This window comes from Ixodes scapularis, unplaced genomic scaffold, assembly GCF_016920785.2.
Source record: "Ixodes scapularis isolate PalLabHiFi unplaced genomic scaffold, ASM1692078v2 PGA_scaffold10__122_contigs__length_95168666, whole genome shotgun sequence".
Lineage (NCBI taxonomy): Eukaryota > Metazoa > Arthropoda > Arachnida > Ixodida > Ixodidae > Ixodes > Ixodes scapularis.
In genome coordinates this window covers 34,836,528-34,843,677 of record NW_024609836.1, presented here as the reverse complement: position 1 = coordinate 34,843,677, position 7,150 = coordinate 34,836,528, and positions in this window count along the sequence as shown.

Below are 7,150 nucleotides of genomic sequence, written 5' to 3'. Positions count from 1 at the left end.
TTCAACGTTTGTATAGATAAACGTTGGTAGTGACTACACTCTCGCATTCCCACCCATCACTCCGAAAGGAAAGGCGCTAGTTTCGGTTTGAGGTCGGTACTCTTTCTACAACATAGATGGCGGCATCATCAGTCTTCTGCACTCGGTGCACTTGGCGTGTTCGTTTGAGTCCAGTTCTCCGTGCAACACTCTGCGAGTGCGATCCATTCTGGGGATTTTGGGAGAGAACTCGAACGGTGCCAGTGCGTGTGAAACGAACTCGCTATTAGAGTTTGCACCTGACGTCACTTCCGGTTAGACTCGAAATCGAAACGATCGAAACCAACATTGTCGTCTGCTATCAGTGCCTTGATGCCATGTTGGAGGCATTCTGCGTCTTAGTGTGGCAGCGGTAGTGCCGTAGTCAGAGAGCCGTCTTTTTATAGTCACATTTCAGAATATATTTTTTTCTATAGTCGGATGCAACCTGAGAACAATCTTTTAGCTCCACCCACAAATGCATTGCGCCCATCTGAAGTGCCTCCGCCGTCGAGAAAGTAGTTCGCTAGCAACGTTGCTTTTTCTTCCTCCAGGAAACCTGTCTTAAACTACTACAATATTTATTTAATTCATTCAGGACATTTAAATAAGTTAGAATACGTTTTTGTCAACGAAATAGCTGTTTAGTAAAGAAAGAAAGTCATGTCCAATGTACCGTTTTCCCAATTCATTTTCTGTCCAAGATACTGTCTAACATACCGTCTAACATACCTCTCAGCAGTGCTAAGCCTCGCGCCCGCTTTGAAATTTTCGTTGGCGATAGCGTCGCTGGATTCTCACGTTGTCGCGCAAAAACTGCTGCAAACGCTAGCCGATACCATTAAGATTTCGTGGCGTAACCTCGGGTACGTAAAACACGGTATAAAAAAGCAGAATAATTGTAACAAGAAACTAGCGTCGCGTTGCTAAAGCCAGCAGCCATGTTGAGCTTCTTTTTTTTTTTTTTTTTCAAAAGGATCGCAATTGGTCCACGGAATCGTGACGTCATGAAAACGATTGGCTGGCGTTTCTCGGCGTAGGATTACATTTTCCTCTGAGAGGCATTTCCGGTTTTTTCTTAGCTTGCAACTGACTATTAGCCCCGAGAGCGAACACAAGCGTCGCTGCGGTCGCCGCGCCCTGATTGGGTGAGGTGTACCGTGACGTCATGGGGAGGACTCCGCTCCGCGATCTCGCATCGGCTCGCTTCCCAGCACCGGTTTCCTGGTTTGGCGTTGTGTGCCGCAAGCTCCTCGAGGAGCTGGACTTCGTTTACCCGATATACAAGACGTGGAGTTAGGCCGATATTGACGTGCTTCCGTACATTTTATAAGCCTGATTGTCCCTTTTACCTTTAAAATTGGGTTACAAATCTCGAAAGCAATCGGCGGAGGCAATTCCGCCGATGGACCTCCCCGTCCGTCCACACGACACAAGACAATCTTGCGAGGGGTCGGTGAAGCGGTGGCGCAAGTGTTTCAGACGCTGGAATTGTGTTCCTTGCATGTTCATGATTTAGGACGATATTACATCCCGCTTTCAAGGCATTTGAAGTGGCATTCATATCATCGGCCTTTGGGTGGTAGGCAAATTAGCTCGCGACCCCGACTCTGCGCTGCCACTCTGCATGCGCTGGTTCACAGATGTTTTAAAGGCCCTGTGTCTGATTATCTTGCACGTGGAACAGCTAGGTTTGTTTTACGAAGTGCACGTGGAACAGCTAGGTTTGTTTTACATAAATGTAGTTTCTTTGTGAATTAATTATATAGTTTATACACGTATGCAGGCATATTTCTTAGAAGATGCACAATTACTGGAAATTAGTTTGTACATGGTAGCAGCAAAAATGGCCGAATTGCCCCCAGTTGCTTGTATGATATGTATTGAACTGCCCAAAATATGCACAGCAATAGTGCCGTAATTTGGAATGTTTATACTCTTTTTTCCTGACATTCTTTATTCCAGTCTTGGGTATTCGGAAAATACATTATTTAGTCTGAATTATCATCTCCAATTAAAAGAGACAATCCTGTAGCTTGTTCGAGGTCCGAATGTTCTACGCGTCGAACATTCTACGCCGATTATTCCAGAAGAGAGAGAGAGGAAAAAAAAACTTTATAGAGAAAAAAACTTCATTATTCCAGAAGCTCTCGCATGTACATAAGGAGCTCCGCGCGGCGAGCCGCAGTCAGTTTCGCCCCAGCGTTCGACTCTGCTCTTTCGCCGACTTCGACGCCCGCGACGCTCTGCTGTTATCTTGTTTCCTTTTTTTTTTTTTTTTTTTTTTTGGGGGGGGGGGGGGGGGGGCACAAGTTCGGTCCTATTAAACGTTTCATTCGTCACAATATAAACAAGTCCACACATACCACCCGTGTGGTCCATTGAAATACTATTTGAATCCAGCAAAGTCCAAATGCGAGCAATGTATATAATAAATGTTCCTTGTTTTTCTTTTTTTTTTACTTTGCCCCTGCGCTTAAGCTGTTTTAGTTGTGATTCTTTTACCATGGCCCAGGCTGTATTTAGCATGTCGCTCGAGCAGCATGCAGCTCTTCTGCTTCGGCAATCTTATTTAAAAACAGAGATACAAAAAAAAAAATAATGTGCATAACCTGCCAATTCATTCAAACCATCAGCAGCATTTATTGTGCGAGATGTAAATCTATAGTGATGCTCCTGCGATTGTGGCCATACTTCTTTATTTTCATATACCAGCTGTGATTCATGCGTTGCCTGCCTTGTCAACCATGCTTAAAATGTTGCTTGAAGTTTCGCCTGTAGCTGCAGGCCATACCTCAATAAAGGCGCATATAAAAATTTACACTCCCTACGAAAAACACGCCAAAAAAATGAAATAGAAAGGAGCGCACCGACAGCTAGCGTCGTCACAGCTTCCACAGGGCGAGCGGGGCGAGTCGGGGAAAAATTCTCTCCTCGCCGTGACGTCACCCCGGTTCGCCGTAAGGGGGCGCCACGCGAACTTCTCGGGGCTAATAGTCAATCGCAAAGAGGTTCCTCATCCGACACGAAGTGTTGTCCATAAACCCGCAGTTGGGGTACGAAGCTTGTCTGTCGGGATGATAGAGTCAACATAATAATCTAGAGCGAAATTCCCATGCATTTGGCCAGGACGGAAAGGCGAGGCATAGACCTGTGGACATAACGGCGGCCCTATCGGTCCCGATGAACCCATTTTAATTGCGACGCCTTAATATGCACAAAGAAACAGCAATTTTTTCTGTACCACGCTATTTTCTTTTTTAGTTTGCAGAAATTCACCTGAATCGCGCGTTGACAAAATTAAACAAAGTTTACAAGCGCTCGAGCAACTTCAACTTCTCGAGGCAAAGCTAACACGCCTAAACCGGCCTATTTAAGCATGCTTCCAGTAATAAGCTAAAGGTATTTCCAGACTAACACTGACCATTATATGCCACTGTGTTCTTGCAATGTCGATGAGTAGATTCTGCATAATTTTTATGTGCGCGTTTAGCGTGACATAAGAACATTGAAAAAGCGGGTTCAAAACTTCGATCCACGAAGTTCCTTCAGCGTGGCGCGAGGGTACTCCGGCATACCTTAAGTTAAAGGAGGACCAGCAGAGATATTCTTCAGCCTGGCGGAAAGTCCTCCTCGCCCTCTTTTTTTCCCTTTCTCTCCTGTCTTGCAGCACGGCGAGGCGGGGGGAAGGGTCCCTTTTTGCGCCGGCTTCTTCTGAGAGGATAAGCCGAGAAAATCCCCATTGTGAGAGACGGGCGATGGGTTTGGCAGCAGCGACCTCGTGACTTACGGGTAGCTTCAGCTCTTATCGCGTAATCTGCCCTATTTTTTGGCGCTCGCCAATCACCTTCCGTCCGAGCACAGCGGACGCTAGGAGCCATCCCAGCCAATGCGGCGTTGAGGGAGTGTCATGCGACCTTGAGCTCCCTGCGTCGCCCCGCCTTACCGGCAGGTCACGCGACTTTCTCCCGGCGCTGGATCGGCTGGGATGGCTCGTGGCGTCCACTGCGCTCGGACTGAAGGTGGAACGGAGTATAGCCCCTCGGGCGTACGGTTCACGGAGCTGCAAGGCTGCGCCCTTCCAGACACTGAATTTGAGCTGTCGAGGTTGTTTGGCTGTAGCCCGTGGCAAAGGAAACATACTTCGGAGCTGCGGTGCATCCCCACACCCATTGAAGGTACGTTTCGTAGATATTCTCGGTTGATCAAGGAGCTTAGAACACATGCGCGAGATGTGGTGACTTCAATATGTGATGTTGACTGACATATTCACAAAACATTCCATCTTCAAGAGACAGGCTTATTACGCTCAAACCTGCCTCAATTGGGATCGCTGGAAGACAGAACTATGTACCAGGCGCGGGCATCTTGTAGCGGATCTCTGTTTTCTAGCAGCGAGCACAAATTATTGTGTGCGTAACTCACACTATATGATGGCCAACAAATGTAGATGACATTTATATTTACACATCCCAACAACCGCATGAGGTGAGAAGGCAGCAGTTGTGTGTGTCGATATTAAAAAAAGTTTTAGTGGATCGTTTTAGCTCTTGGATAACCGTATCCTACATCAATATATAAGCTATACCCTTTCTGTGAACATTATTTATCGAGTGCGGCTATCGAAGCGTGTCGTGTTATAGTTCAACGTTGCTAAATCGGTGCTATAGCACGTGCTGCCGCTTTAAAGTATTTTTGAGCCATCAAAATAAAAGAATAAACTAAACGTAGGCGATTTTTTTTTAACATGAAACGCGTTTGTAATTTTTCATTGCAAACAGATTTTAGGTATACTGCCACACAGTTAGCAAGGACAAACTATCGCTGGTTATTCTCGTTTTGTTTTCTTAGAAGTGAATGATGTTTAGAAAACTGTTAATGTGAGTATTCAACCTAAGTGGCAGAGCTTAGTGCTATACAATACATGTTGCTGGGCAGAAATAGTAAAAAGCGCCAATGTCGCGTTCGGGCTAACACTGCCACGTAATGTACGAATACCGCTTCAAGATCAGCGCAAGCATATTATGGGAATGGATTTATTACAGAATTTGTTTTAATAGGTGAAAGGTTGCATTCTTATACAAGCAATTCGAAAAAGAATGCTTCTATTGGGCGCCGCCAACGGTTCGGCAAGCTGGGCTAATGAATCGGGAACAATGAGAGCAGCATGCCGGCAGTCGCCATTTTCTCTAAGCGGAGTTTTGCGGCGATTCGACAATCTGTTGTCGCTGAGACGGCGTTCGTTAAAACGAGCCTCTCTAAACCGCATGCCACAACTTTGCGTACACTGTTTATTGAGTCGCACCTCCTTTTTTATCAAGCTCAACAGAGCGCTGTAGGGAGGCAGACAGATGACTTCGTTCAATGCAAACTTTTTTCTCAATTAGTTTTGTTTCAATCGAATTATATGCCTGTATAACTAACGTGGTTTCTCTATACTCCCTATAGGTGTATAACGTTCAGCGGACGGCCAGATGGAGTGCACCGAATGTTTTTGCGCTCCGTGTATACTGACCCAAGGCCACGTAAGGGTGGGGATGGGCCAGGCACCGTCGTCCAAGCATCCTGGGGTTCGCAAAAAGTATTACAGAATGTACTGGGCCTGCCTGGCAAATCTGGCCGCTTGGCGTGACCCCAGGTACTTGGAGAAGAAGAGACAAGCCGGCCAAGGAGTATATACTAAGCGTGAATTGATGCCAGTGTGCGTAGTTGCACACTTCCGGTGCCTGTATCCAAACCCACCTGGTGTTCCCTACATGGGGCACATGTGGGAGTAAACTATTTGTGTATAAAGTCTCTGGATTCAGCGCCTTTCTTTCTGTGCCTAGTTATTAGTGCAGTGTTAGCACGTTAAATGTCTCAAATCTGTAGTCCACCTTTTTTTCTTGAAACACCTAGTGCGCATGCCCTCTATCCATCGTCCCTGCGTGGGTTCGGGAAAGCGTTTTGCCCCACCAAATTCGCCATATTGTTTGTTCCACTCTGGTGAGGGGCGAGCCGCGTGAGTAACGCTGACTCGTGTAGCTCTTAGCAGGCTCTCGCCACCGAGTCACAAGTCGGTGCCTGCATCGCGACTGCTGGTTTAGGTGACCCGCGTTTCGTCAAGCTGTTTTTACAGCTTTCTTTCCGTGTCACCTTTTCAACATTGTTTTTCTTGGAAAAAAATAGAGGTACTATTATTATTATAACCTCGCGTAAAGTTCAATAAGGGAGCACGACCTCGAGCGTTTTCAACAGCCGGTGGTATAGGTAGCAATGGGGCTGTACAACACTAGAGCGCACGTTAGAGGAACGCCGACATTAGAGCGCCGACAGTAGAGCGCCACGACGTTAGCTCGCGCGACATGAGAGCGCCGCAACGTTAGAGCGCACGACTCGAAAGCGCTGCGACGTTAGCGGAGCGACTCGAGAGCACATCGAGAGCGCACAACCAGTCAAGCGCGAGTGGCCCAACCACTTCTTCGGGCATCGCCTGTTTTATGTGAAATTGGCGGGGATTTACGCCGTGGCATTCGGCAAGGACATTGCGAAATGAGTCGACGAATTTTTTTCGTGTAACAAACCAAGAAATGTTTCAAAAAACTGACAGAAAAAAAAAACAAAAAAAAAAAGGATTATCTGTAGCGTATATTTCCGCAGAAAAAAAAAATGCAGCTGATCTATATAGCTTCATTAGTTTTCTGATGTTATATCTCACAGATTTGAAGGGGAGGTTTTCCTGTATCCGTCAAAAGACTGGAAAGCTTTGCATCCGATAAAACTGCGCTGAGCTTTCCTTCGATGAGTGTTTTACTGAACTTTTTTAGCGGTGAGCTTTTTCCATTACGGTCATGGACGTCAAAATACTATTAAAGTTATGCGAGAAACGTCCCAATAACCGCCAAAATGATAGGGGTCCAAATGCCTGTCAAAAATAGACCAAATATAGCAAAAAGCAAACATTTATTGTATATCCGAGAGACGCACCGCACCACCGTGAAGAAATCTTAGACTCGCTGCTCCACCCAACTGCAGGCATTCCCGGTACCTATATGGCCACACCCTTGCCCCCTTCTCTCTTCTATGTCAGCAAACAATTGGTTAGAAGGAGCCGTACCCTTTTTATTTTTATTTTTTTATTAAAGGCATCTTT